Below are 21,497 nucleotides of genomic sequence, written 5' to 3'. Positions count from 1 at the left end.
TTTTATTGCAGGAAATTGAATTATCATGTCAAATATATAAATAACCTTCTAGTATCAATAACATTTCATATTTTGGCAATTATGGTTCAGAGACAATCAAAGCAGATGACATTTATTTATTTATGTGCTCTATATGAACTAAAGATGACTGCTCAGTGCCAGAAGTGGGTAAGTGCAATAGCTGCCATGTGTAGCTGCTATGCGAAGCTGAGTACAATATAATGTGTGCAAATTGCCAAATGTTCACAGGGCAGCTATTGCACTTACCCACTTGTGGCACTGAGTAGTGGATATAAAACATGCTCATCTGTCAGTACACAGTTCTTTAACCCCAATAGACTTCTACATACTTAGAACAACTTTTGAGTATGTTGGGTACAAAAACTCATACTCAACAACTTGAGGTCAATTTTAGAGATATGGTTGTTGAATGGAGGCTTATGAATTTTGCCTTTGGTAAATGATGCTATTTTGGTTTATATAAAATATAGGGATACAATGCATTGATTTATGTGGCATGATAAAATGTGACTGATATGGCAGAAAATATTATTTCAAATGGGGGGTTAAATTAAGAATATGGGACCTTTGTCCTTTTGTACTGCCACATGGAGGTATGTGGGTAGTTTGGAGTTTGAAATGTGACTTTTCTTTCAAAATCAATCATTTATTATGACAATTTATGACCATTGTGTGATATGTGTTTGGGTGCAACTTGAATTTAATGAATTAATGATTGAGTTATATATTGGATTTGACATGAAGTGGTTTAGCATGTACATGTAGGTCCTAAAACTAGAAGTATTGCCACTCTAGTATCAAAACTTGATGTAGCTTCAAATTTTCTAGTTCAATTTTACTTTTTTGGGAAGTTATAATACTTTTTTGTAAAATAAAATAGCTTGCCATCTGACAGACCGGCTGACCCTAACTTTCAAACTTCTCTATCACATGATGAGGGCTGTGCAATAATTATGAACCCCCTGAAGGGGGGGGGGGGTAAAATTTCCAAATGGCTCGCCAAATCTCTGGTATCTCTGACATTACAAAATCCACCAGTCCTATAACTTGTTCAGTGCCTTTATGGGACCATGAAAACCCCTCTCTGACATTACAAAATCCACCAGTCCCAAGCGCCTTGTTGCTTCGTGTGCACGCTTCATGTGCACCCCCCCCCCTCGGAGAACTTATATAAGAACTAGTTCTAGCCTACATGAGAAGGTCTACTTTTGGCTGATGATTCGTCTTGAAAAGGTCTGCATTTGGAAAATCTACACCCTCACAAAAAATTCTTGGCTACTGGCTATAAGGCCAAATAAAAAATAAAACATGTTTCACGTCCCCTCCCGCTTCCTTTTTTGAGGTTTCTTCAATTTTATTTTTATTTTTGAAATTCAGTTATAACTTTTCAAAAAATATGTCTAGGAAGTAGAGATGTTTTCTATAGCCTTACTAATATACAAGAAACACTTTTATAACGTTTTGTGATAGTTAGAGGGGGCCTATCTCTCAGAACAACAAATAAAAAGAGGCCTCCTCCTTTTTCCAGGCTTTATTGTATACGCTAAAAACAGCTCTAATTATGGGTATTTATACCAATTTTGCGATAAAAAATAAAAAATAAAAAGCCCCCTCTTCCTCCTTTTTTTCAAAAAACACGGACGTGAAACATGTTTTTTATTTTACTTGGCCTAATATTATTGCACAGCCCTTAGCTGAAACCAGATCCAGTTAATATATATTTTATGCAGCCTATAAAACCATAATACATTATGTGGAGGATAGTCTTTGATGAGGAATCTTTTGTGAGTGATTTTCAACGATGAACAAACGACATCAAATCGCATTAAAATCTGTGACCGCGCTGCTAAAACGTGACATGCTTTCAGTTGATTGCCTATAGCGGCAATGTGTGCATAGTCATGATAGAGTCAGTGGCTATGTGTATGTCTGCTTTTCATGGTTATGCTACGGGAGATTCCTGCGCATCATTTGTCTTACCATGCAGCCACTGTCTGTGCCAATAGTGGGATATATTTTAGCACAGTATTTTTTTTGTGATTTCACACATTTTGAACGGTTTTGCAGTTTCTTGTATTCAATTAAAACCCTGGGATTAACTCCTATGTTTCAAAATATTTTGGTGGGCTTTTAAATTCACGGTTGTGAAATTACATCACTACGCAAGGATATTCCATACTAGTAAGCTAGATAGAATTTGATACACAACCAGGCCCAAAGTTGGGGTTGAGATGGGAGTGGGCAGGTGAAACAGCTTCTCCCCACCCCAATAAGGTCCAAATCATCTAAATGCTTGCCTTATTTGAAGACATGTAGAAATAGCCCTGTCCGCAAACTGCGACACCCCATGAAGTGACCAGCGAGTGTTATATTTATAGTGTATGGTGTGAAATAGAGTGTATAAGAGACTGATGTACAAAATCCTATAAACTTGCCTTATTTGAAGATATTATGTAGAACTAGCCCCGTTCGCAAACCGCGATGCCCCATGAACTGGTCAGGAAGTGTTATGTAAGTGTGAAATAGAGTGTGTAAGGCACCAGAAACAAATATGTTCGATCTTTGGATCGACCGTCGATGCTGCTTCGATGCTTGTTATTAATGAACTATCAACTAATTAATCGGAATTAACGCTAAATTCATATTGGTCAATATCGCTACAGGCACAGATTACTATTTTATTACAATTAGCAATAGTAAATTAATTTATTTCATAAATAATAAGGATCGACCAAACATCGATGGTCGATCGAAAGATCCCGGGGGCACTCAAATATCATGATGTAAGCATGCGTGACCAAGAAAACGCGTGAAAAGGGGTGTTTTTCTTGGTTGAGCACGTTACGCGCGTGCCGCATTAAGGGGGTAAAAAACACTGATTTTCATGAAAAGGGGTAGGGTACCATTTTAATCCGCTTTTCAAATTTGCTGACACTCCGATCCCGGAAAGTTTTATTCACTCGCCGGAATTCCCCAGTATACTCCAAATCTAAAGTGTCACGGTGTTATGCAAATATTTCATGACGTGTTATATGTGATTTAATCATGGCCTCGTACTTCTATGTAAAATACCGTTTAGAATAAAAAACATGCATATTCATTAATGACGTCATATAAAATGTGATGGGTATATAGTTCAGTGGACAGACGATCGACGAAAATATCGTGTGTTGGCCTACTCGCCGACATCATCCGAATTTCAAAAAGATTTTCAGGACTTTTAGATTCCTCATGTATTACCGTATTTATTACTTCTGTAGTAGATTTGTGAGTTTAGTCTCCACTGAAAAATGTAAACCTTCTCTGATCTGGATTACTTAATGAAAATTTGCGGTAGAAAGCATGGAAAGGGCACATGATACCGGGACACGATAATCAACTTTAGGTGCCGAATTCGGAATCAAATAATTAAACGTTGCTTCTGTATAAATTACGCTGTATATTGGTATTTTATATTCTCACAAAACTACTTTATACGAGAATCCAGCAGATTCACGAAACAAGCTATATACGAATCTGAAGGCCTCATATAGGCCTACACTCTGAATTCATCATGTCATTATAGGCTATGTATTAAAGTGGTATGGTATGGGCCATATCCAAGAGGGGCCTGTTCAATGACATGTTATTGTTAGTCCAAAAAATTGTTCTCAAGTTGTCAAAATCCATCAAAACTTGTAAAGTGGGTCAAATTTATACTCAAACTTGTTCAGGGGGTCAAAATTAGACAAAAACTTGTTTAGGGGGTCAAAATTAGACCAAAACTTGTTTAGGGGGTCCAATTTTGGGGGAAAGCACGCTAAAAACTTGCTTAGGGGGTCATTTTGCTCACAGAGGAAAACTTGTTTAGGGGGTGTTCAAAAAAAATGCGTACACTGTCATATTTGAGTGGCCCCCCGGGGAAAGATCAAACTAATTTGTTTCAATTGCCTGTAAGAGGCAGATGTTTACAAAATACATTCTGATTTTTGAAATGTTATCTGGAACATGCGACTCGCTCATAATAGTACCAAGATCATGTAATATAGAGAGCACAAAAGAAAATATGTTTGGTAAAAATTATTGAAGAAAAAAAACCAGATTTAATTGAATTGCCATACAGTGAAGTCCATAGACACTATGGACCACAATGGCCTCATCCCAATGGCATAGCTCAATAACCTCAATTAAACACTCATAGTCCTAAATTTGACCTCAAGTTGCAGAGTATGAGTTTTTGTACCCAAATTTTCAAAGATCGTTCAATGAATGTACAAATGTATTGCGATTAAAGAACTGTGCTCTGATAGATGAGCATGTTGTGGATCCTAGTGAGAGGGTCAATGTCTGCAACATTCAATACTTATTTGCCTGTGTCTGGTCCTCACCTTATATCAATGGTCTGGGCTCAAACATTATGATAGTTGGCATTATGTGAATGCATCTTTCCTGTCTCTTCATGTACGGAAATTGTATAAGAGTCCATCTTGGCATTTAAGGAAATTTAAGTCGAGGGAAAAATGCAAAGATGGGAAGATGATTGAGCACTATGATTGTCTGGGAGGTAGTCACAACATGGCATTGGATCAGTCCACTGAAATGACCAGCATGACCAGAGATGCCCGTTCTATTAATCAAGGGGGGACAGGGACCCAGGAAGAGGGGGGACCAACAGACTAAGGTCAGTTTTCAGGAAATTTCATGATTTATGGACATTTGCTCTTTTATCCTGTAAAGGGATATTTAATTTTCAGGATTTTTCCGGCAAATAATTTCCACACAAACAAAAACAATCTGGGGTTAAATGAGTTGCCCAAACCATGCTGAATTCATGTTTAGGTGGTGTTTTCTGCAGTTTAGGGTTTTCTAGGACAAATTTGGATCTCACATGTTTTATTTAGGGATTAAATCATGTTTCACCGCCCGGGTTTCACCGTTGTTCATCACCGTTTAACAACGATGCGTCTGCGTCGTCTGCATGGTTTACTTCACGAGGGCAGCTTTAGCTGCCCGAGCGAAGTAAACCATGCAGACGCGCCGGACGCGAGGTGTTAATCGGTGATGAACAACGGTGAAACCCGGGCGGTGAAACATGATTGAATCCCTTTCAACAACGTAAAGAAGCTAGTAAAGATCGTATAATTCACGATTATTTCCCAAGGAATGTCAGTTAATCATTGCCATGCACTCAGCCTTACAAAAACTTTGATGATTTCTCTGTTGATATCAGCAATAAAACTACAGAATAAAACGGCAATGTTTAGCCGCTACCTGAAAAATACTGAATTCTAAGCTTGCATATACGCACAAAGGTTCCAGACATGACAAATTTTACGCTCTCTCGCGTAACACGTATTCTCGCTCGCGTTCGCAGTATACGCTACAGTAAAAGTGTGGGTTCATCACGGATTAACAACGGTTGGCTCCTGTACAAAGGTATAGAAAGAGTTGTTGAATACAAGATATTTGGGTTCCTCCACTAATGAATTAATTTTGCTTGAACATACATATTCCTTGCATATTCTTTGTTTACTATGCTAATGTTACGATTGTTTTCAAGAGTAAATGTTATCCAAACGGTTACATTTCAAGCTGTTTCAGGACATCACGTCAAAGCGCCCAATTCCTTTTTAAAGGAATTTTTTATTTCAAGTTTACCTGTCCTTTGAATGGTTATTCTTCCTTGAGAAGTTGTGCTTAAAATGGTTGGCAGTGTGGCACCAAGAATATGCACAAATGTGTGAAATAGGTAAAAGTGTTGAAATCAAATTCTTTAGCCGTAGTTCTTTCGAGTTAAATATTGGTCAGATGCCTGTCACTTTTCTTCGATTTTTGTTCCCAATGGGTGAAATCATGCATGACCAATTTAGCCTCATTTATTGTCATACACAGAAACTGGTCAAAAGTTACACTGGATAACAAAGTTGGGCAGTTGGATGAATCCTAAGTATAAATTCACTGACAAAAAAATTCCCTATACATGTAGTTGCTTTCATTCTTGTAATGAGGGTATTTAAAGTGGCTGCAAATCACAGAATTACAATACACTCTGCTTTCAAGTAACAACTTAAACAAGTTGGGCTGTTCAGTATTCACCACTACTCAATTTCTGACCAAAGATTAAATACTGGCAAAATGACCTCGGACACCTTTAAATAGGCCACCAAGATTCTGAGATAAATATAAATGTACAAAAATAGGCTAAAATGTTTGATTCTTAATTTGTGGCACAGTTGATAATCCTGTAAGTCAGGGATCATCATCATCAGCTTTGCTTACTTTCATGTGGGTAAGCTTATCCATGTTATTTTTAGAGCGTTTAATTAGGAAAGGATTCTTTCGGTGTTTTTACTAAGCTTGATGGGTGATTTGAGGTAAGGCCAAGGAAAGTCGATTTTGAGTTTCCCGTCACCCGCCCTCACTTCATTTTCTGACCCTCACTTGAATTCATTATTGTGATTTTCCAAAAAAATACCAAAGAAAACTGGTTATATATGCAAAAAAAATTATGAATATCCCTTTATTTTTTGTGGAAAAATCAAAATCAAAACATACATTTTGCTGTCAAACTTGCAGACTCTTTGTAATATACTTTTGAATCTCATTTGGGCTAAATATCCATCTTCAAGTGAGTGAGCGGCAAATAACAACACATTTTACATGCGTGTTGGTCATATAATGAAAGACAGACAAATAATGAATAATGAAAATGTTACCTCACTTGTTTTCAGAAATTATGTGACGGGAAACTCAAAATTGACTGTTAGGGGCCTAAAGCGGTGATACTATTACTAGATACGGTAATACACAGAACCGTAAGATTTTCTGCACTTATGTTCTCCCTGCTAAATAGTAAATTGTTACCTTGCAAAATTGAACATCAGAAATGACCCAATTGACTGTGATATACTGATAAATAATGCCAAAAGTGTGAGATATTCAGAAGAAACATGTTGGTGTTTTTGTTGGGCTCCACACCTTGTCTCCTTGCTTGGAAAACCACATTCCGGCATTCTCATAATGCCGTCTCATAGAAATTATGACCTTTCAAAGTATCAAAGTTTTCATCACAATTGCAAGTGTGCTTAACATTATGATTATAGCCTTGGGTCTGGGTAAAAGTTAACATGTATTTGTAAACCAGAATGTTTCATCAGTGTTGGTTTGCCCTGGATCTATGGGATGCCTCCACCTGCTCCACCACTGATCCTATCCTGTATGCAGATTTTGGGGTTCTCTAGGGGCGCACCATTAGATTTCCAGGGGGGGCATGGGAGTTTTTGAAAAAAACAACTTTGCCCACTAGTGAGAGAAAAAAAAAAAACTTTGCCCACTAGTGAGACAAAAAAAAAAAATTTTGCCTCACTGATGAGTAAAAAAAAAATTTCACCCACCCAACTTTGTATTAAAATGTACATTAAAATTGAAAAAAAATAACCATACCAAGGCTGCTAAAAAAATTCGGTGCTCTTGGAGGCGAAAAAAAAAATTCGCCCGTCAGTTGCGTAAAAAAAAATTCTGCCTGACCCAAACTCCCATGCCCCCCCCTGAGAATCTAATGGTGCGTCCCCTACTGGAAGTCAATTGGTGCTGAAATTTCTTCCCACAATGCAATATGCCTATTGCATAATAAATGATATGGATTAACCCCCAAACTGTTTTTATTATGCAATATGCCTATTGCACTGCGAGAAGGAATTACAGAACAAACAAATTCTCTTTCGGTGGGGACAGTGGCGTAGTCAGGACTTTTCAGGGGGGGAAGGCAAATTTCCAGAGGTGCAAACTTTGACATAACTTGGCTAAAGATTACACAGCCCCCTTGCCCCCTGGCTACACCACTGGGTAGGGAAACCCAAAATCCATGTATTGGGGCAGCTATGTTGTATTTATGGTCAAATTACTTATAACAAAGAAATAATATTTCTGAAAAATAGACAAAAATTATATAAAATTTCATTAACTATGTCATATAAAGAAGTTTTGAATACTTCTTTTGGACTAAATATTAAAACTTGTTTGAGCAAAGTTCATTTTTGCTTGATTTTGTGTCTTGTGAAAATTAGACACTTTGCAAATATTTTTTTCCTTTTCATCACCATCACAAGTGTGCCAAAATCAACAGTTTCAATTCAGGTTTATACCACAGCAGGGTTTCCGTTCAGTCACAACTTTACAAAGAAATGGTAAACTTTTGAAGTTGGTTCAGTTTTGTTGTTACATTTCTCAATTGTTACGCCTGAATTGATAAGATTTGAAAATGAATTTGAAAGTTGAAATGAACAATCCCAGAGGAACAAAGGGGTTGGTTGTTACAGTTACTATAAAATGGATTGAGTATGTGGGGCGCTAAGTAATACCGTACTGATGCGAGTATAGTCCCACCTTCGAGTAAAGTCCCACCCCCAAATTTTCGAAACGAAATTGAATTTGAATGCATTTTGATATCATTAATAGAGTATGACATGCAAACAAAGTATCAATTTTCATAATAAAACACAAAACTTTGTGCAAAATTCAATCTTTTTATATTTTAGGTCAACCATGAATGATCCTAGCATTTAGGTCCAGGGACACTACAAAACCGAAAAAATAAATAACTTTAAAATTTTTTTTTTTTTGTTGAAATTTGAGTATAGTCCCACCCCCCAATTTTGAAAAATGTTCACCCAAAAACGGGGTGGGACTATACTAGAGTCAATACGGTAATAATATTGTATGGCTTGGGCTTTCTGGCTGTCAGTATCATTATATTAATCATGTAATCAGGGATGGGGTTAACTCAGGTTTGGGGGTGAATCACTCACCAAAATCACATTTTCACATGTTTTTTCACTCATAAATTTTGTAACTGCAGTTAGTTAAGGAGTGCCGAATGGGAGCAACATTGTGAGAGAATCAGAGAAAGTCTGGATGATTAGCAAAATCTGATCATTCACATAGTAGCAGTTATATAAAATAAAAAAATTGGTCACTCCATCTCAAAAATATTTTTCACCTAGCACGTCCAATATTTCATTTTCACCCTTTGGTTTTCATGCGAGGTCGGGGGTGACAAATTATTAGCCACCATTATGCCACTTGATGCCATGATGCAATCACCTTAATAACTCTATGGAATTGCCACCAGGCCAGCGAAACCCTGTGTGGCTACCAGTCAGTGATCTTATGCTTGGCACAGGAGGGGTCGAAGGTTCGATTCCTTGTGTGATTCTTTGTTCATCTTCTCTCCTTTTTTATTCCTTCTTTCCCTTCCAATAGCAAACAAATATGGACTGTGTTAGGGTTAATAAATATATAGGCTTAATTTAAGGTCTGTCAACCCATGTATTTTGTCATGGGGAAAACAAATTTTTTCAAAGAATTTTCTGCTTCAGCAGAGAGCCAACAATTGAAGGCAGGGTGTTATAACGAACACCTTTTGCAGCAAGCACACTGTCAAGCCTGTTTCATATCCATTCATGACACCAATTTGACCAAATAGCTGCTAAAAATGCTGAAATACATGCATTTGCCTGCTATGCTTAGTGCACTTATCCATGAAAACACTGACCAGTGCAGTAAATTCTTGCGAACCTTGACCTGAATTTTAAGGACAATTTATCCTTAATTTATTATTGGTATATATTTGTACAAGCATTGAGCATGCTGAGTTGCCTATAGGGATTGTGCAAGGTGGGTGGACATTGGCTAGACCAGCCCTGGCTAGACTCTGTCCACATTCCTACAAATCACCTGCCAGGAATTAGTCTGCAGGTGGGACTGACCCAGAGGCTAAACTGATGACCTCGTATGACCTCTTGACAGGTCTTGTCAGTAACCAATGCAGTCAATCCATGAAATCAGTGTTGATCTCTGGAATAAGATTGTATCACTTTCTAAAATGTTCGAATTTACAATGTACTCTACACATGTGTATGTATTAAAAGTGTAAACAAACATTCCACTATTTACCAATTTTCTCTTGGGTTTTGTGGTTTAAACATGGTTGTTTTAACATGGTTTAGGCCGACATTTAGTGTGTTCTTGTGGTATATGGGCGATGTGGAGGGTATATATCATCTGTGAGTATATAGAGGAGCATTGAAATATTTATGAGACCCAATTTCAATGCTAACAAAAATAGCCCATTAAGCTAAAAAATGTTTGGTTGTCCTCAGCGGCCAACTGAGAAAATTTTGGGTCAGTTTTTTTTTTCAATCATATTTTTAGAAGAAACTTAAATTTGAACAGTATCAAGGACACTTTATATTTATTATTCACTCATTTTATGTATTAAATGCATATTTAATTAAAAACGCACAATTAACTATAAAATGATCAAGCATTTGTCAATACCAGCATTTTCAAAATACAGGAAAAATGTGAAGGGCCCTCCAAATTTTTCTCTTGGAAGGGCAACCAAACAAATTTTTTTATAGAAAAGGAGACATTACAATTTTAGCACCTGAGGTGTTTGGGGTTCAAATCCTGAAGGAAACAAACAACTTCTTTGTTCGCTTTTCCTCCTTTATAACTTCCTTCTTTCCTTTCCCAGCACCAAAAAGCCTGGGCTGCATTAGACGTTAGTGTTATTAATATTATGAGTGTAATTATGTCTGCCGGCCCAGACATCACAATTTATAAAGAATTATTAGTCTATCGCATGTCCATGAAAAGAAATATAAATAATTATGTCCCAGATATGTATATAGTTACCCTTCACTTTTACGGAAGGAAGAGAGCTGAGAACATCCGTTTGATATTTAGGCATGTATGCAATGTTATGGCTACATGTATGATGCCGTGACTTCAAAGCCTGAAATATATATATGATACCTTGTATTAAGAAGTAGATGTATCAAATGTAGGCCTAAATAGTTACATTTGAGTATTTGGAACGGGGAGTGTCAAGGTATCATTTTCAGGAATGATATTTAAGCATAAATATTAGGGTTGTACAATTATAATGTCATGCACCTTAAAATCAGATGTGTGGCAATATTACTTTCAATTTTCAATAATCCTATAAATTGCTTATATGACAGAACCTTTTCTGTGTCTGCTATACTGGCTTTCTCCCTCTACTGTCTCTGTGGCTTCCCCTCCCTCTAACTCCCACTCATCCATGTGTAGCCAAGGGAAAGGGAGTTGGCAAGTCCCTCCCACCATGCGTGAAGTCCTGCCCCCCCCTACTTGTGCACTACATGTATAACACTTTCAACAAATTTTAAAATTGAGCTAAAAGGTGCAGCTTTTATTGGCTGCTGATTCCAATTATATTACATATCTCGGATTTGTTTAGGATATACAGGGGGTGAACATTAGGCCCCGTATCCAAATCCATAGGCTGTTCCCTTGTGGCATGTGCCCTTGTTCCGTGTTTACTTTTTCCCATGTGACCTGCCACACAGACAACCTATGGATACGGCCACTAAGCAAAACAAAGGTTCGTTGTCTGTGTGGCAGGTCACATGGGAAAAAAGTAAACACGGAACAAGGGCACACGCTACAAGGGAACAGCCTATGGATACGAGGCCTTGGGTGGCAGGTCACATGGGAACAAGTGAACATGGAACAAGGGCACACGCCACAAGGGAACAGCCTATGGATACGGGGCCTTACTAGTAGCGGTTCCTTAATTCTTTTGCGCACTGTACTGTACCACTTTTTAACTGCAGGGATTTAACAAATGCAATGTATAGTCGTGTCTTATCTCAAGTTGAGAGCACATGTATAGATGCCATGTTGGATTTTGTAGTGGCAGATTCGAATCGGGTATGTTAACCTAATACGTGGGGCATATACAAACGCGTAGAAGGGCGACTTGGCCGTATGCTGGAGACACAACCGCATAAATACACTGATTCGAATTTGCAACTGTGAAATCCAACATGGGGTTACTATCAACTTAAAAGACGAGACACACATTTGAAGTATTTTGATGAAAAATGTAAAATTCATGATTTGTATCTTTTTTTTTTCTCTCTTTTCATGTTTGTGCATCTGTGGCTATGTTGTTTTTCTTCATGGACATTTTTAGGTAAGTGAATTTATTTTGACTTGAATACCCTGAGAATTGCTGTCTTTCTGACAGTTCTTCTGATTGGTTAATTTACATGATATAATCATCTGAGTAACCAATTGAAATAGAGCTTTCAACAGGATCTCAATTTACGACAGGTTGGGCTTACACTCTGCTAGAACTTCTACATGTTAGGCCTTTTTGTGCCCATTTTTGGCAATTTTTGGCAAATCCCCCTCCCCAAAAAAAGTTGCCTTCCCTCCTTTTCCCAGGGACTGTCTTTTGGAATTTCAGGATAGCATTAAATATCTCTTTTGGAGCATTCATCTTGGAGACCTGTTCAGGGCATTTACAGTGGAATGTAAGGAGAAAATGGTCAACTAAGGAGAGCTAAAATCACTCTCCTATATCAGTAGAGAGCGATTGCTCTTGCTCTCCTCAAAAGGCAGTCCCTGCTCTTCCCCTCTGAGAAAATTCTGGCTACGATACTGTATCTATAAATCCATTGAAAGTTGGGGACATTTTTTGCAAATGTCCACTCTATTTTTGAAGTGGGAGAACCTTTAGGCCTACCTGCCCAGGATCAGTGGCGTGGCCAAAAATGGCCTCACAAATTGGGAAATTTGTGTGATTTTGCATTTTACTGAGGTTGGGGGGGAATCTGAGGGAGCAAAAGTTCTGATGAGGCATTTTCCCTCTCCCCCACCATAATGGCACAATCACCACAGACTACATAAACATTTGCTGAATTTTCCATCAGACAATAGCAAGTAAGAGTTTCTAAATGCAGAGTGATATAGGAAAGAACACATGGTTGATATTAAGTTGTGAAAGTGTCTTTAATAAACGCAGGAAGGCGAAATAATGGCATAGCACCTGTAAAACTTTTTCATCAACGACAATCACCCCACCCAACATATCATTATCAGCTTGAGAAACCTGGACTGAAAAGCTGTCAAAATTACAAAAATAAGGGTGATGATTACTACATGTAGCTAGGCACTAAGTTCTCTTCTATTTTGGAGTGAAGTCCATCCATCCAGGGTAGGGACTCTAGGTCAGCCCTGTGATTCCCCCAAATGAGGTGGCTTTTAAAGGTGCCTATATAGAGAGAAGTACAAGCTGAGGCTTAAAATTCCTACCACTAGTTGACCACCAGTGCCCTGGCAGAATCAGCAGTTTACAGCGTTCTGTTGTTTTGAGCAACAGAAAACAGGCCAGATCACCAGTTCTGCCAGGTACTGATAGTCAACTGATGATTTGGTTTTGACACCATCCCTAAATATTGATGGTATTAATGACAAATATGACAAAATGGGTTTGTTGAACAATTGAATTATGTCCCCAGTCTTAGACTTGTTTCCAGCATACCCAATCTACCTTTATATGCTGCTCCAGAGGTGTCTGCAATATCTGTGGCAGTGTGTGCTGCCAGTGGTGATTATCTGATTTTAACGCCTTATGTCTCACACCTGCAGAGACATCGTAGGGGTATGTAAATTGGAATCGGATGGGGTACCGATCATTTATATAAAGGCTGATTTGTGTTGTTGTATTCGCCATTGGAACGTAAGGTGTAAGGCATGTGGTGTAATTATAAGCTTTGAGTCGATTATCACTAGGTCAACTCGGCGATATGAGACCCGTTGGATCCTGAGCCATGATCACTGCACAGTCTACCAAATGTATCATCATTCCAAAAGGTGTGACGGGGTTTGTGATTCAGTTACTAAGGAGTTAGGCCTAACCACTTCACTTGCAAATTGCACATTTTCTTTCGTTATTTCATGTTTGTTTATTTATTATCAATTTCAGATAAGAATCCAAACTTTTACTAGTCATTGTTTCGATTGTAGGGTTAGGATTAGGATTGGTATTCAGGGTTTGGGTTAACTTTTAAAATATGTTGTTAATAGTTAGCTATATAGATGTTGTCCAAAATGTCTGATCATGAGAATTTATAATTCTTGAATTTTTAAGAAGAAAAAAGGGTGTATGTGGTGAAATGTACTGACTTAGGCTACATGATGCAGAATAACATGATTTCATGTATTGGGGACTAGGCCGAGTGTCAGCATTTGAAAGAAGCCAAAAACGAAAAGATAAGTAAGGAAAGACAATTCTGAATGTCAGTGCTACCACTTAAATACCTCTGAGTTATTAAGCTTACATAAACTACCCATAATGTCTCCATACTTGCAACATAACACATGCAATTACAAAGCAACTAATTGTAAAAATCCCACTGCACGTATGTTATAATCACACAAAGTCAAGCTTATTCTTGACATGAAAACGAGCATTGTATGTTTGAATGCACGTTTGTATGGGGCAACATTGTTGAATTGGTGCCATTGGCGGAAATCAGCAGTTTCCTCTGAATGAGAGTACATCCCTGTGTTATATAGGAGTGTGCCACTGAAGTTGGTCATGTCTTCCTATGATGCATTGCGTTGTCGGGCGGGAAGAACCTCTTACATTGTATGTGTCATTGGCCCCTGAACCTTCCTACAGTTTGTACAAAGTGACTACGCGCGTGTATACACTACAGCGCGTAAACAGTGCACAATGCTGCGACTCTGCTGCAGGTATGCGTGCCTTCAAAGTCTGCACAATGTGCGCGTCCGCGTCAGTACTTTGTACTTCAGAGTAGACTGACTGTATGTAACCTTTTGGCAGTTTCGTTTGAAACATGTTCAGGGGCCACAATCACATCTAGGAGGTTTTTCCTGTCAAACGATGATTGGCGAATCACACATCATGGCCCCTTCCTGTATATGCTATAGCATTCTGCAAGGTACTACAGCGGTGTCTAACTGCTCTTTCTGAAATGGGAGTATATAGAACTAGGACATGGGATGCTATGCAGATTGATCCGCTAAATGAGGTGCTGATGTAATGGAGCGTGTATCAATTAGCCAATCAGAACCCCACTTCTGTGTTTTCACTGTAAGCTGAGTGCTAAATCTGAAGAACCTTGCCCAAAACTATAAATAGGATGGTTACCATGGTTATAGCCCGCTAAATCGAAGCTTTGCTATGTGTCGAGAATAAGGTTTGCTCTGTCAAAAGGATCGCTCTTTAACTTTCGAATCTAGCCTTAACCCTAACCCATACCCATACCCATATCCTAACCTAACCCTGAACCTAACCCTAAATCTAGCCCTAGGCTAACCCTAACACTAGCTAAGCTTATTTCATGTTCGCCTTAGTTATTTTTGTTTTTTTTTTCTATCCACCATCAAAATTGCTATGTAATAATCAAAGCAATGGTTGTAATTTTTCAAAATTTAATGGTTTGTAGCCACAGAGGTCCACTATAAACAAGAGAAGAAATACTTCACATGTTCACGTATCCTCCGTCAACTCATTTGCATAGTTTTGGATACCAGGATCGTATTCTGATTCTTTGAACCTTCTGATAAGAATACTTTTGGATACCTCCATATTTGGTATTACCTAATTAATTATTAATACCGCTACGTTGTTTACGTCATTAGAAATGGTCATTTTGTCAAAGATCCGACAAACAAACATTTCCACTTTTCTTTCCATTCCTGTTATATTGTGAAATACCATATACCTGACGTGTTAGTCCAATATGATAGGGAAATATTTCTGGCAATGACCCCATTTTCACATTGGATAAATAGGCTGTATTTTCGCTGGAAAGGGGCCGGGACTTGTCGGCCATTTGGTTTGCAAAAGGCATGTTCTTCCTCCTGCTTTACCCAGAAGTGACAGCACCAGAACAAATGACGTCATTTCTGGAATTCAGCCAGGGCCATTATGTTCAGGGCCATGCATCAGTATACACATAAGCGTATCTAGGTTTTACTCAAGTAAAACATCTTTGTTTGTAGGCCAGCATGCCGGGAAGACATAATTTCCTGCTCTGTGAGTGAGCTAAGCTCCTAACCTATGATTTCATAGCCCAAGTTTGTAGCATGAAAGGATAAAATAAGATTTTATTTAGAGTGTGAAATCTTAAATACAAAAGTGGAGCTTAAAAATGTGCAAAAAGAAGCGTAGCTTCAGGGACAGTAGGGTGATGTTTTTGTACATTGCTGTAAATGTAAAGTACATGTAGTACTTACTACTAATACAAGTAATAACGCTCCTCTGTATGATACTCATCTTTTCTGACTACTCCAGGGCTCCAACCCGGGGTTACTCAAGTTTTGTTTTGGTAGGGACGTGCTGCTGAGAATTTGAAAGTGGACCCATAAATATACCAATTTTTCAAGAAATTTGGACCCATTGATATACCAAAAGTCAAAATTTTCGGCCTAACTTAACCCAAATTGTCTTACTTTTTACAAATTTTCCCATAATTTTGGGAAAATTTTGGCTAGATCAAGGAAAAATTGGGCTATTTTCCGAAAAAATTGAGAAAATTTTGTAAAAAGGACCCATTCATAAATACCAAAATAGGCTTTGAAAAAGGGGTCATTGATATACCAAAAGGCCGTAAATGCTACCCATATTTATGCACGCCCCCGTATGGTCATTTGTACTGAGTACCCCGGCTCCAACATTTCCTCTAATTTCTTTACAGGTCTGTTCTGTTGAAAATTAATTATACAATAGGTCACAGATAGGTATTATAGCCTAGGTATGAATGGTTAGGGATGAAACTCAATCGGCGGTTGACCGCCGGTTCTGGGTGATTTCTATTGTTCTAAACAATGGAATGTGGTTCAACCGCCAGTCAGCCGACGGTCGAGTTTTGATCACTCGAAACTCAAAAATTATTCAAAAATAATACTCAAAACTTGAAAATCATCACTCAAAACTTAAAATCATCACTTGAAACTAAAAAATCATTACTCAACTCAAAAATCATCACTTAAAGCCATAATGTGTGATTTGCTTCACAGCGACGCCCTCAATTTTACTCGGATTTTTGCATAATTATAATGCCCAGTGGTGTACTAAAATGCCACGTAAAAGACTAAGCCTGAAGTGCTTTAATAACAGTAAAATTTAACTTTTTATATTAAAACCGTGTCGACCCGGTTTTATTTAGAATTCATTGATCGACTGCTTGCTAACATCTCCCGTGGATGTCAGCTTATGTGTACACACATCGAGGGCGATGCTCCGTGTAGTAATACATGTTACGATCGGCGAGCGTAGTACACGCATTGTAGGGGCTGGAATGAAATCGCAATTTTCTTCGTTATACCTCATTTGTTTGGCTCGAAATTAAAAGGGGATGTTTGATCAGTGAAAACAAACATTTAAATAGGAATCTATTCTTTATGCAAATCACACATTATTGCTTTAAAACTGAAAAGATATAAGTAACACACCAAGCCTACCTGTTTTTTCAATCAACAAAATAGCAGTAAGTTATCTGGATCAATCATGAGTTTAGTGAAAATACTGATATTAAGTATTTTTCCAAATTTCAGAATTATCTGTGACACTTTAAATTCCAAACCTGCACCCTTCACATTTTAACAAATATTTACACCTTGCTATTCATACTCGCATATCGCAGATGAACCTCAAACGCACAAACACGTACTAGTTCAAAAGGTGAGACCAATGAATCCATGCTGAGCCCTGACAGGCTTTAGCTTTCTTTATGCCCAAAGCCTTCCTGATTTCACAAAGGCACTGAAGAAAGGGATCAGGGTATGTTTCCCTATTTAATCAAGTTGTATCAGGGCTGTGAGGGAGGGGGAAGGTTATAAAACCAATATCATGAATACAGTGATGACTCATCCAACTTGTTCCTTTCTTTTTATGAATACAAGGAATATTTTACAGAAACCACTTCATATTTTTGTATGACTAGTGCACCTGCGGCTGTGAGAGCCCAGATGCTGTGAGAGCACTGGCATGATAGCGATACTGTTTGACCCCAGATGACCTTTGAACTCGGATGACCTCGGTGCAATTTTTTTCATGCTCCCTCAGTCATACGAAGGATTCCACGTATCAAGTTTAAGCCCAATAGGGCAAAGTTTAAATTTAGCCCCTACATGACCTTTGACCTCGGTTGACCTCAATTTTGTTTCGCGCATATATTCCCCTCGCATCAAGGATTGCACCCACCAAGTTGGAACCCGATAGGACACAGCTTGAAATCCATGACCCTTGACCTTTGACCACGGAAGACCTCCATATAATGTTTTTCATGCTCCCCTCATACGAAGGTTTCGACCCACCAAGTTTGAGCCCGATCGGACAAAGTTTGAAATTTGACCCCTCCGTAATGACCTTTGACCTCGGTTGACCTCGATTTTATTTCGCGCATTATATTCCCCTCCTATCAAGGACTGCACCCACCAAGTTTGGGCCCGATCGGACAAAGTTTGAAATTTTGACCTTTGACCTTGACCTCCGATGACCTTCAAAACCACATGGCCAACATGCTTTTCCCGATACCTATCTATATGCGAAATTTCAGCGCGATGCGTCGAAGCACGGCGAAACGCATAGCGGGACAGACAGATAGACAGAGACCGCTTATTATTTTATTAGTATAGATATTACCGTAATCAGTGACTTTTAACCATAGAAGAATTTATAGTTTGTTGACCCTAATTTTCTACATTTTTCAGAGAAGTCTCTCAATACCAAATATTCTAGGCTTGCAATCATGCAATGAGTTGTAAGCTGTTGCTGATTGATCAGTTTATAATATTTACATAATTTATTTACAATATGATATGAATGGCAGAATGTGTGATATCTTGATATATCTGTTTGCATTTGTGCTGTTTGATTTGCCAAACTTGCTCACCATTTCAAGTAGGGCTGTGGTCGGCACCGTTTTTTATTGTCGACATGTCGATATAATTCGTATACCGACGTCGACAGTGTGTCGACATAAAAAAAAATTCTTGTTATTCAAAAAAGAAACCAGAGAAATACTGCTACTCAAAAAAAAAAAAAATGCCAATTTTTTTTTTACAAAGTTGGAAAAAGTTGTACATTTTAATTACTTTTGTTTCTATTGAACAGCTAGCAATGCATACTAATTCAATGTGTCCCTGACTGTTCAATAGAAGCAAAGGTAATCAAAATGTACAAGTTCATCAACTTTGTAAAAAAAATTGGCATTTTTTTTTTTTTTAGTAGCAGTATTTCTGGTTTCAACCTTGAATAAGAAGTCATTTTGGGCCTATAACTTGCTTTTCTGGCCAAAAATATTTTTTGAAAACTAAAAAAAAAAAAAAAATTTTTATTTTATTTTTTTTATAGAATTTTTTTTGATGTCGACATGTCGGCATATGTCGTCGACATTTATGTCGACATAAGGCATGTCGACCACAGCCCTAATTTCAAGATTTTGACAATGTACAAAAAAGAATCAATTATAGAGTACCGAAGTGATGACGTCACAGAAAACTTTTTTTGCATTTCAGCGTTTTGAATACCATGCATCGGTGGAGCATGATGAAAAACTTCCACATTCCAAATTTGGTGGGAATCGGATCATGAGGGCCCGAGATATGGCCACATGAATACCTAATTAGCCCCATTGAAATCAGTGTAAATTGACCTGGTTCCAAACAGTTATGAACCAGGTAAATTTACACTGATTTCAATGGGGCTAATTAGGTATTCATTCATGTGGCCATATCTCGGCCCTCATGATCTGATTCCCACCAAATTTGGACTGTGGATGTTTTTCATCATGTTCTACTGAAATATGGTCATGAAAATGCTGAAATGCAAAAAAGAAAAATTTATGACGTCACACTGCGGTAAGTACTCTATTGAGTCATATAAATATTTTTACACAATTTTAACAGTTGATTTTCATTGACGTTCTAACCTATTATGATGATGTTGATAATGATGATGATCAGTGTTTACTCACGAGACGATGGGCAATGGGCTAAATCAGAAATCCTCAATTTGAGAGCTCATTTTGGACATTTCCGTGTTTTTTCCTTCATTTTTCCTTCATTTAATTGGATTTCCAAACTTTTTCAAGTGACATTGGCAAAAAAAATGTGCAGTGATTTATAGTATGCTACGCACAGGCACATTGATCCATAAGCCTCAGCACACTTTACAGGTTGTCGCTGACCACTACGGCCCCACCCACATCATTCCATATACCATTCAACAACAAATAACCATCGCAGCCAGGATCAGCTCCCCGAGTCTCGTACGGGTTACAACGAGACAATTAGCAGTAAGTTCCTTGTCCAGGGGAATTTCAAGCTAACTCAATTTTTCACGAGACCATACTAGGCACCGCCCAGCTTTGAACCGGCAACCTCTTGCACCATAGTCGAACGCCTTAACGATTGAGCTAATTTGACTGCAACTGGAATTCCAGTCGTTTTCAGAAAGCAGACTTGGAAATTTGGACATTTCTTTGATTGAAGATTTGCTCCTCTGATAGGGGATGTGCAGTTATTTTCAGGAATAGCCCAATTTTGGCCAAGTTAAAATGTATAGATTTGGAGCCCCCAACTTTGCAAAGCTGTATCACAAGTCAATTTGAGAAATTATGGAACCAAAAAATTGGGCCAATGGGGGATGCTTCATTTGACACATATTTTTCATAATTTCCAGAGAGAATAATCACTGATGATGATGGTGATGACATTGACAATGATGGTGATGAAGACAATGTTGATACAGATAATGATGATGACAGTGACATAGACGTTTCGTTTTTTATGCCTTTTTGGTCCAAAAATATCCAAATCCGTCCCCAGTCCAAAACGGTCCAAATTTTGTATAAAAAAAAAAAAGGTCCACTTTTTCAAAATCAGCAACCCCTCCTCAAATAAATCCTGGCTACTGGCCTCGATGACAGTGGTGATGTTGATGAAGATGATGACAATTAGTGATGATGATAATGATGGTGACAGTGATGATGATAATTAAGATGATGACAACACTAACGAAATAAATGTGTTGACTGTTTACTATTATATTTGATAACCCTGTAGATTATAAATATTTGCTATGAGCCTACAATTAAATATAAATGTAAATATTTACTGTGACACAATTGAATTATCAAGTATAAACATCACAAATTCAAACTCTCAACAGATATGGATTTGTATGTAAGGTCAAATGACAGCACACTGCAGTATAATTCATTATATTGATTTCATTTGAGAGAGGCTGGGTTGTCAAAAATATTTGATGTGTTACATGCTCGCTAATTGTTTCATAAATCAATATAGAAACACTAGCTAGATTTCATACTAGTAATATAATCAGAGAAGATATCTGACCCTTCCCAGAATCCTTTGCAACATAATGCATCACCTTATTTCATCAAATTACACTCCCATTACTCTGTACACATGGTACAGGTTCCCTTTGTTTTCATTTTGAGAATAGACTGACTATTGGGTCGATAGTCAAGAAATAAACATAGTTTGCAAGATCTGGGTATGCTCTGTTCATTGAGATACAGGAAACTGAAATGGGAGAAATGCATTATGGGAAGTGTAATATGTCTTCTCTGGTAATATATTATTATTATTATTATTATTTATTC

General features: G+C 37.9%; 1 protein-coding gene across 4 annotated transcripts in view; it reads left to right on the top strand.

The window, feature by feature from the left end:
- Positions 1–21,497, top strand: part of LOC140140146 (carboxyl-terminal PDZ ligand of neuronal nitric oxide synthase protein-like) — a 372,750-nt gene that overhangs the window by 47,390 nt on the left and 303,863 nt on the right. The gene's annotated exons all lie outside the window — the stretch shown is intronic.

Source organism: Amphiura filiformis, chromosome 18, assembly GCF_039555335.1.
Source record: "Amphiura filiformis chromosome 18, Afil_fr2py, whole genome shotgun sequence".
NCBI lineage: Eukaryota > Metazoa > Echinodermata > Ophiuroidea > Amphilepidida > Amphiuridae > Amphiura > Amphiura filiformis.
Note: the sequence above shows the minus strand (reverse complement) of the source record. Positions and strands in the feature narration are given on the sequence as shown.